The sequence below is a fragment of the Triticum urartu genome, chromosome 2A, assembly GCF_056163025.1.
Source record: "Triticum urartu cultivar PI428250 chromosome 2A, HENAU_Tu73, whole genome shotgun sequence".
Taxonomy (NCBI): Eukaryota; Viridiplantae; Streptophyta; class Magnoliopsida; order Poales; family Poaceae; genus Triticum; species Triticum urartu.
Window position 1 is genome coordinate 12,412,871 of NC_141874.1, and position 11,075 is coordinate 12,423,945.

At 44.2% G+C, this 11,075-nt stretch overlaps 1 pseudogene across 1 annotated transcript; it reads left to right on the forward strand.

The window, feature by feature from the left end:
- The first annotated feature begins 8,662 nt into the window (after nucleotides 1-8,662).
- On the forward strand, nucleotides 8,663-10,150 carry LOC125534740 (bisdemethoxycurcumin synthase-like; annotated as a pseudogene). Its single transcript, XR_015614909.1, has 2 exons — nucleotides 8,663-8,865; nucleotides 9,033-10,150. The product of XR_015614909.1 is annotated as a bisdemethoxycurcumin synthase-like (transcript).
- The last annotated feature ends 925 nt before the right edge of the window (nucleotides 10,151-11,075 follow it).

Consider the following 11,075-nt stretch of genomic DNA (forward strand, 5'->3'; position numbering starts at 1 on the left):
CATTCCACATCAAAAATTATCTTTTTTATCATTTACCTACTCGAGGACGAGCATGAATTAAGCTTGGGGATGCTGATACGTCTCCGTCGTATCTACAATTTTTTTATTGTTCCATGCCAATATTATACAACTTTCATATACTTTTGGCAACTTTTTATACTATTTTTGGGACTAACATATTGATCCAGTGCCCAGTGCCAGTTCCTGTTTGTTGCATGTTTTTTTTCGCAGAAAATCCATATCAAACGGAGTCCCAATGGGATAAAAACTGACGGAGAATTTTTTTGGAATATATGTGAATTATGGGAAGTGAATCAACACGAGACGATGCTCGAGGGGCCCACGAGGCAGGGGCGCGCCCCTGACCCTCGTGGACACCCCGTAAGGTAGTTGTTGCCCTTCTTTCGCCGCAAGAAAGCTAATATCCGGATAAAAATCGTGTTCAAATTTCAATCCAATCAGAGTTACGGATCTCCGGGAATATAAGAAACGGTGAAAGGCCAGATCTGGGAGCGCAGAAACAAAGAGAGACAGAGAGACAGATCCAATCTCGCAGGGGCTCTCGCCCCTCCCATGCCATGGGGACCAAGGACCAGAGGGGAAACCCTTCTCCCATCTAGGGAGAAGGTCAAGGAAGAAGAAGAAGAAGAGGGGGGGCTCTCTCCCCCTCTCTCCCGGTGGCGCCGGAACGCCGTCGGGGCCATCATCGCGACAACGGTCTACACCAACAACTTCACCACTGTCATCACCAACTCTTCTCCCTCTATGCAGCGGTGTAACCCCTCTTTTACCGCTGTGATCTCTACTTAAACATGGTGCTCAACGCTATATATTATTTACCAACGATGTATGGCTATCCTATGATGTTTGAGTAGATCCATTTTGTCCTATGGGTTAATTGGTGATCGTGATTGGTTTGAGTTGCATGTTTTATTATTGGTGCTGTCCTATGGTGCTCTCCGTGTGAGTGATAGAAGCACATACCCGAGTAAGTAGATTGTTTGTGTATGGGAATAAAGAGGACTTGATACTTTAATGCTATCGTTGGGTTTTACCTTAATGATCTTTAGTAGTTGTCGATGCTTGCTAGAGTTCCCATCATAAGTGCATACGATCCAAGAAGATAAAGTGTGTTAGCTTATGCCTCTCCCTCAAATAAAATTGCAATAATGATTACCGATCTAGTTATCGATTGCCTAGAGACAAATAACTTTCTTGTGTGACAACAAGCTCTCTACTAAAACTAACTTAGTTGTGTCCTCATCTAAACAGCCCTACTTTTTATTTACGCGATCTTTATTATCTTGCAAACCTCTCCAATAGCACCTACAAAGTACTTCTAGTTTCATACTTGTCCTATGTAAAGCGAACGTTAAGCGTGCATAGAGTTGTATCGGTGGTCGATAGAACTTGAGGGAATATTTGTTCTACCTTTAGCTCCTTGTTGGGTTCGACACTCTTACTTATCGAAAGAGGCTACAATTGATCCCCTATATTTGTGGGTTATCATGTGTTCACGGTGAGGTCAGCTTATCACTTGAGAATGTCCATGAATAAGACAAGGTTCGGATGGCCGGAACCCTCGGCGTCTATCAACAAACACAAAGGTTTCATGGCGCTGTGGGACACCTCGGCACCGGGTAAAGCTAAAGTGCATGTGTGGAGAATGGTGAGGAATGGACTGGCTGTTGGCTCGGAACTCCATCAACGAAGAATTAACCCAGGGGTGTTTTGTTTGGCGTGCGGGCGGGAGGAGACGATACTGCATCGATTCTGGACGTGCCCACACTCAACACTTTTTTTGGCAGCTGTTGCGCTCGGAAACAGGAGCTATGGTGGCTAACCAACCAGAGATAACTAGATCCCAGAGTGAGCTGTCGAACTGGCTGTTAGGATGGTTCGCAGGTGCTGCAGAAGAGGAGAGGGAGCTGTTTATCCAAGCAGTATGGGCTGTGGTTGGCAAGGAATGAGGCTAGAGATGGGAAATGGATTGCAGCCCCACATGAAATAATGAGGACTGTGATGATGCATGTGAAGGAATGGAGGGAAGTACATGCTGCAGCACCTAGACCCCCAAAAACGATCGTTCATCAAAGGTGGGAACCTCCGGAGGCGGGCTGGGTGAAGATCAATGCGGATGGAGCCGTGTCAAAGTTTGGGGAAAAGGGAGGGGGGAGTTACTTTACAGGATCAGAATGGGGCGTTCATAGCCGGAGCCTGCCATTATTTCCCTCATGTTGCTGATCCAGAAGCTGTTGAAATCCTTCCATGTAAGAGAGTGTTGCAAGTGGCTAGAGATTGTAATGTCAGTAAGTTACACCTTGGGTTGGACTGTCAGACGGTGGTGAAGATGATCAATCAACCAACCAGAAACCTGAGCGCGGTTGGGCCTTGGATTGGGGAGGTGAAGGAAATGGTCAGGTCTTTTGAAAATGCAAAGGTAACATGGGTGCAACGCTCGGTGAATAATGCTGCACATAAGCTAGCATGTGTGGGGTAGGGGATGAAATATGTAATGTGTGGTTTACGATTCCTCCAGACTCTATTCTAGATGTAATTGCGGATGAAATCCCGAACCTTAATATTTGAATAAAGTGGAGCGTTTACCCTTCAAAAAAAGTGTGTGTGCGTGCTCACGGCCGTAGTTAGTTGAGTGCATGCGGTATTAGCTAGCTAGTTAGGTGGCCGTTAGTTAGTTAGAGTGGAGCTGCATGCATGTAGGGATTTGTTGGGCAGGCCCGCGTCGTGCAGCGGAAGCGTGGTTAGGTTGCGTCGTGCGTTCGTGCGTACGTGCGTCGTTGTTTAGCCTGGTGTAAATTATCGTCCCTATGTACTGTTCGGTGGCGCCGGTACGAGCTGAGCCAGCAGTTCGAGTCGCAGAAATTAGAAGAGGCCATATATGCGTCCATGGCGTTTGTCCGCCGGAAAAAAATCCAGTGTACTCCTTCTTCCGCCTTTTGAGCAATTGAGAGAGAGAGAGAGAAAGAGGCGAGCTGGTTCGGGGTTTGTCCGAACATATGCTACAACATGACATTCGTTTTTGGAGCCTACGACCATTTTTTCTTGACATCAAAATAGAACATTGACCTAATTTTCCAGTTGCGCCGATGTTGTCTACTAATATAATGCATCTAACTGAAGTTTGTATCCTTATTTTCGTATCATCACCCCACAAAAATAATGCTCAATCTGAGGTTTCTTGACATCACCCCACAAAAATATGTGTGCCAAGCGACATAGCTAAATCACAAATTAGACAATACAATAAAAATTATTTGATCCCTGCGGATAACCAAGAGAAATTTCTACGTGCATGCTTAATAATGATCCATGAAAACATGTGCACACTGTTGACCAACATTTCTAATTCATAAAAATATTGACAGAAAATGAATATATACTAGCTCGTGCAGGTGCACGGGTTGATGACTAGTGGAAAGCTAACCCAGAATTAGTTTCTGGAGGTTGGAGTGCCACCACCATGAGGCGTCATTGCTCTTTCTTGCCGATGTTGAGATCCGCCTCCCGCCTCATTTAATCTAGCCGATTGATACAGTTGTGAGCGCGAGACAGTAGGATGGCACTCGGCAAACCGTTTCTGCATTAAAATGACTTGGTCTACAGGCTCTGCCACTGATTGGAATCTCGTGTTTCTAACATTCTGTTGGTTAGCGGTCCTGCTGTCATGCTTTGAAAATATGTCATTGTTGTTTGATCTTAGCCTTATGTACCTACCTATTAATGGCAGCATCAAAATTATACTCGAGATAATTTGATTCCTATAACAATGGTAGAGTCATGCGTGCCCTAAAGTTGAAATGAGGAGTCAGGCAAGAATATTTTTGGTAATCCAGTGCAAGAACTTTCGGTCACTTGAAAGATGTACTAGCATCTAACCAACTCGCTCTTACTCAGTTAGGCAGATTGTTCCCTTGTGTTGCGTCCGTCCTTGCCACACACTCTTGGTCCTGCTGGGCGTTGCACTCGCTGCACACAAATAGGTGACATTGTATTTTTATGTATAAAAGTGAAAACTGGTGTTCCCAGCTCCATGGACCATCGAACATGTGTGCTCACCTCGTACAATCAACTTAACTTATATGTCATCAGCAAATGGAACAAGAGAAACAATTGAATACAATCCCTTTGTGGTGAAACCGATGTAGTTAATTACCTTCCCGCGTTCCGTTACGGCCAATTTTTTTCTTTCAGGTGCAAATACATACCCGCGGACCTAGATATTTACCATGGGGGGTGCCAATCCTCTCATTCACAACAAAAATGTCAGGCATAACCATAAAAAATGTCAGTTTATCATTCTACCCTTATAATACATATAGGATTAGACTAAGAGTACTAGATAAAAAAAGATTTGCATTTTTGAAGGGGATGCCAGGGCACCCACGGAACCCCCATTGGATCCGCCACTGCCCGAGGGATTCATTAGAACTAGCAACCGAAATTTCCGATCGTATATATCAAATGTGTAAAAAAAGTGAAATTTATTATTTTTGTAACTAATAAGATCCTTGTTAAATGGCATGCGCTAAAAGTACAGCCATAATTGTTAGATTGTAATATCCTTGCATCACACATTTTACAAAAAGGAGGATAATCTTTGGCCTTTGGATCTATTGACGCACAATGTTTATAAATTAGTATTTTTTATAAAAATTAGTAGCATTTATACCAAACAAATTTTCTTTAAAAAAAAGGAAAGCCCCAAAGTTATCCAGGGCCTCCATCGCACCAAGCATCTCCACAACTACCACAAACTGTATGACCTATGACCCGAATCCACCAGCAGAGCAACATGTGACATAACAAAGGCCGTAAAACTTAGGCAACACCTTCAAGGAGTCGTAGCTCGAACACCGATGTTGTCGGATCCAACCAAAAGGTTTAACTTGGTGCTAGCTATCACCCACTAAGAAAAGGTCCAAGGTAACACCCTTATTGAAGAAAGCGCCATATTACGGTAATCTTTACCTTTACCTAATATTAAAGGAAGGAGCCTTTCATAGTTCTTCATACGTCATCCTTTTATGTCCGTTGATTTTGTTATATTTGTGTCGAATATATTATGTACGCAAGGGGTTACGTGGACTTGGAGTTGTAATTGGTGTGGTTAGGTACGAGTTGTGTAGGAGTCGTACACTTGTATCCTAGGCCTCTTATATACGGAGGGGCACCACACGTTGTAACCCATGACGACTTGATAGCAATAGGTACGCGGGGGAGCCGACGGCTTGTGCCGGCGCCCGGGCAGCCGGGGTTGCGGTATCTTGGGGAGGAGCGCCTGTAGTCATGCCCCGGAGATGTAGCCATATCGGTGAACCTCGTTAACAAATATCGTGCCTCGGTGTATCTCTATGATCTTGCATTAGGGTTTTTTTCTAACAGATTTTATCTTAACCATAAAGATTAGCTGTTGTGATTTAAAAGGAGGGAGATTTTTTTATCAAAAAACTATTCGTCTCTCAGTCAAATTTACATTCGGTCAACTAGGAGTCGAACCCAGGCTAGGCCCAGGCGAAGTTTGGTGCTGGTTGTGTCCTTCACAGACTCATATTGACTATTATTATACAGCAAACCTCCGACCTAATTTTGTAATTTATACGCCGCAACTCAACATGGACTCCGCCGTCAAAAAAGGTCAAGCCCTGTTGAAGTGCAGGGATGATGGTTGCTATTTGCTACCAATCCATAGGCTTCTACGGCGAGCGAAGGATCGAGTACCTCACGATTGACGTTGTGCCCCGAAAGATCGAGCCCTGTTGTAGTTAGGCATGGAGCTGCTATTTACATCCGATCCAAAGCGTAGCGGTCGTGGCGGGTGAGGGCAATGGCGGCAGCCACGGTGGCGTCTACTTCTATGAAGGGGTGCGGCAAGGCGTTGATAGTGTTCTTGCCACAGAGGCGCCATCGTTGTCCTTCTCGTTGCCCGTGCCGCAGCGGTAGTAGTTGTTTCGAGCAGTCACAAACGTGCCGCCCGGGGGGGGGGGGGGGGGGGGGGGCGCTAGAGGACATGATCTGGAATACGGGAGGAGGAGGAGGTCGGGGAGAAGAATCACCCCATGGCTAGCGTACTAAGTTGCGTTTCGCTGAGCGTAACCACAAATACCATGGCGCATCAGTAGTCACTTCGTCTCTTAGCATGTCTATGGGTTCATGGTGCAGGGAGATGACCGAACATGGAGCTGATAGCATTGTCACGTGATGAACTCCACAGATTCTACGTGATCTCAATCTCGGCACGCAGCACAATGACGGCCGGCCGGCCCGTCCACGACGTCTGCGGCGCATCCATGCGTGCAGCCCCATAAACACAGGCACACACACATAGGTATGCTAGCCGTCGCGCGTGTGGCCGCCGTTGATGATCAACCATCCGCCGAGAACAACATCACCGCGAGCAGCTTGCCTCCGTTGCACAGAGACGAGGATTGGAAAGGGAAAACCATGGAAGAAGCTTTCTCGGTAAGAGACCATGCTTCATCCCGATAGGCGATCGTGAGTAATTCCTACAACTCCAACTACAGTCATCGACAGTTATAGCCTGTGTGATCACTCATCCGACGACCGGTGCATTAAGCATCATCCAGGTCTGGTCTATGTACGTACTAAACCGGCCTAACGGCCTAAGTATTTGATTATCAGTCTATTGTTATAGGTAGTGCTTCTCTCTTGAATTTACTGACTTTTGCATAACTGCATGTATATGACAGTTCTGCAGGCTTAGGGTAGCTGATGCTTGCATGGATACATGCATGCATGGACGGTCTGAAGTACTACCTCCGGCCGGGTTTCCTAGGGTCTCTCTTATTTTGGACTAAAGTTTGACTAACAGATTAAACTAATAAAATATAAACTATATGTTACAAAAATTATACATTCGAAAAGCTCTTTCAAATACAAATCCAAGAGTGTACTTTTGGTAGCATATATTCTATATTTTATTAATCATATGAATGGTCAAAGTTTGACTCAAAATAGTAGGAGGCCTGATAAACCCGGATGGAGGTAGTACTATCTCTTTCTTTAGCATTTTGTATATGAAGAAACTAGTAGAGTATCATTCTATATAATCCATTATTTTTCGCGTATAAGAGAGAAAATTAAATTAATTGGATTTTAAAAATATTAAATTATGAAGTTTTTGCACTAATATAAAAAATAAAATCTAATAAGAAATATATATGTAGACAGGAGTATATGCATGCATGTGTCTATTATGTGCTGCAGATGGATTTTTTTTTTGCGCTGGAAAGGCAGTTTTTATTGCAATGTCACAGTGTTACAATCAAAAGGCCACAAATCCTCGATACAATGTGGAACCGAGTTCACCCACACAGCCGTGGTTCTCTCAGAGTGGCTATACTTGGCCAAACGATCTGCAACACTATTTTGACTACGATGAATTTTCTGAGGTAAAAACTCCCTAACACACATGAGCTCCTTGATCTCAAGGACTAGCTAACCATATGCTGATCTGTTGAGGCAGTTACTTGACAAGGAAGACGGAGCTGCAGCCGAGTCGGACAGCACAACCACTGCAGATGGATTATTAATGACGAGGAAAATTTCTACCATGCATCTACTAAGCATTATTTCATAAAGTCGGATTCATGGGATGTTGTTGTTCCATGGCAACACATGTCTATCGATGTTGGTGAAGATTAAATATGAGACGAGATGTAGCTGTATTTTGCACATACAATTCTAACTATACTTAAATACGCACTATTTTTTCTTCCGTTGCAACGCACGAGCATATTTGCTAGTGTTGCATAATCTTGTAACAAAAATGTTAGATCATGGGTTTTTACCCAAATAAGATGCAAACTCCTACCCACCCTCTCTATTGCCTTCTTACATATAGCATCTTCTAGCCCGCTCCCAATCCGGAAAAGCCCTTGTCCTATTCGCCTCGAACAATTGCATGCTTTTATCATCACCCACCATCCACCTGTTCTGATGTTGTCTTTAAATACTTTGCACCACCTCCCATCCCTCCATATTGTTTAGTCTTCTGCTTAGTTTCCCCTCTTCTGGAGTACTAAGCCTTGTAAGACAGACAAGAAAAAGGTAAGGACTAGTCGCAATTCAAGGTGTGGATATCTTTATTAGCATTTATTTAGGGGGAAAGGTGGTGTGGGTGGGACACCTACATCACAATCTGTATTAGCATTTTTAGATATTTATGTCGATTTATCGGTCATGTGAACTTCTCATATATCCTAGCCACACTTTTAAGCACCTGGCTCGGATGTCCTGATTCCAGATGCATAAAAGTGTGGCTCGGATGCATCTCTCGTGTGTACTAGACATATTAGTTGTCCTTGTGTTGTGCATGATCAACAATGCTAATGATAGAATGAAATATTCTTAATTGTATTCACAACATCGACGCATCATTTATCTATCATCATGACATAATATTTTTTATTTCAATTGATCCCTGTGTTAAGAAAAATGAAAAAAAAGGAATTGTGTTGATGCTTTCATGGAGTTTTCCCAGATGTACTATATGAATCTATGATCAATACAGATCATAGTTACATCTCTAGTGCATTAGTTAAAACACCTAATGTTTTAGTGTAGACAACATACAATGCCGCCCTAATATCCCCGCCTTTCTTCTGGTATATAAAGTAGGTCACTGCTCCGAGGCCATGGCAGGCGGCCCATCAAACCTCAACAAGATCCGGTGCACTCGGCGTGCACAAGGCTCCGCGGCAGTGCTGGCAATCGGAACGGCAAACCCAGTGAACCACGTGTCTCAAGAAGAGTTCCCTGACTGCTACTTCCGTGTCACCAAGAGCGAGCACCTCGCTGACCATAAAGACACATTCAAGACAATATGTAAGCATGCAAACGTATATACTAGCTACGGTGAACGCATAGTCCACGAATGCAACCTTTGATCCCTGGGAAGTTTTTAAGACCTAACGATGCCATGCCTATGTATGATCTAACTTCTGACATGCTTTATTATATTGTCGGTGTTTCGGTCACTAAAATCTGACCAGGTGGTGCGATTGGCACGGAGAATCGTTTCTTTCAATACACGGAGGAACAGCTGAACTCTTACCCTGACTTCCTGCTTCAACGCACGTTGCCATCCCTTGAAGTTCGGCTTGATATTGTGGCTAGTGCTGCTCCACAACTTGCCGCATCAGCCGCCAAGAAGGCCATTGCAAAGTGGGGACGTCCAGCCACTGACATCACCCACCTTGTCGTCAGCACCAACTCGGACGCCAGCGCCCCAGGCATCGACGTACACTTGGTTTCACTTCTTGGCCTTCGCCTCAACATCTGCCGTACGATGCTCCAACTGAACGGCTGCTTCGCTGACAGCTCTGCTTTGCGCTTGGCAAAAGACCTTGCTGAGAACAACCGCGGAGCACGGGTCCTTGTGGTTTGCGTGGAGCTCTCCATTGCTGGTTTCTGTGGCCCCGACGACCACTTAGACACCCTCTTTATTCATGCGCTGTTCGGCGATGGGGCTGGAGCGGTCATTGTCGGTGCTGATACCATGCACCCTGTCGAGCAGCCGATGTTTGAGATGGTGTCTGCCTCACAGACCATCATACCGGGCACCCAGCATGTGCTCGGCGTGAAGATGGGGAGCTATGGTGTTGGTGGCAAAGTTTCCACCGAACTGTACAAACTGGTGGCAGACAACATCGAGCCATGCCTTTCGGAGGCATTTGGTCCACTTGACATGGGTGCCCAGTGGAATGACCTCTTCTGGGCAGTTCACCCTGGAGCCCGTGGGTTATTGGACGGAATCGACAAGAAACTCCAGTTGGAGCCCACAAAGCTAGCGGCGATCCGAAGTGTTCTACGAAACTTTGGTAACATGTTTAGCCGCTACTATCATCTTCGTGCTGGATGAGCTACGACGGCGAATGGAGGAGGAAGGAGAGCGAGCAGAGTGGGGGGTCATGCTCGGATTCGGGCCAGGATTCATTATCGAGACGATGGTGTTGCACGCTACCGGCGCTCTAAACAAAAACTAGCAACTCATTAATTAAGTGTGCTTGCAACCTTCGTGCCTATTACAATCATTCCCGTTTTTGTACTCTTATAATTGTGCTTAATGTATCTCGTGATGTTTTATGGGATCACTGTACTCCAAAGTTAATCAAATAAAATGTCACTTCATGATGTTGTTGCTACTCTTAAACTTAAACTTACCATTCAAGTTTCTACATATAAGTCATAGCTAGTTTGACGGTCAAAAATCATTCTTTGACCAAAAGTTAGTTCAATGGTATGTAGTTTATCATACACATAATAGTAATCATTAGATGTATTCAAAAACACTTTTATATGATTATGATTTAGTATGTCTACATATTGTGTGAGAGATCGGAGATTTATGGTCCAAACATGAATTTGGACCAGGTTTCACTGTCGAGACGATGCTGTTGCACGCTAATCACGTTCTGAGAAGAAACTAGCAACTCATTAATTAAGCGTGCTTGTCTACACTGGCGGAGCTATTTGTATTGCTGCAGGGGCCATGCCCCCCCCCCCCCCCCAGCCTATGGATTTTTTGTGAAGCAACGTTTTTTTGGTTGTACAAATTGAGAGAAATACAGTTTTTGGCCCCTCCAGAAAATTATAATTCACCATTGGCCCCCTCAACCATTACTCGCTAGCTCCGCCACTGCTTGTCTGCCTTGTAACCTTCGTATGACTACTACAATCATTCCCGTGTTTGTACTCTTAATTGTGCTAGCTTAATGTATCTCGTCATGTTTTATGGGATCACTACAATCCAAATTAAGTTAAATAAAATGTCCGCACATGTACCTCGGTACTCTTAAACTTAAAGTTACCATTCAAGTTTCTACGTATAAGTCATAGCTACTTTGACTTTCCACATTCATTCTTTGACCAAAAGTTAGTTCAACGGTATAGAGTTTATGATACACAAAATAGTAACCATTAGATTTGTATACAAAAACACTTTTTTGTGATTATGATTTAGTAAATATTGTCTAAATATTGTGTGAGCGATCAGAGATTTTATTGTTCAAACATGAATTTGGGCAACCAAAATA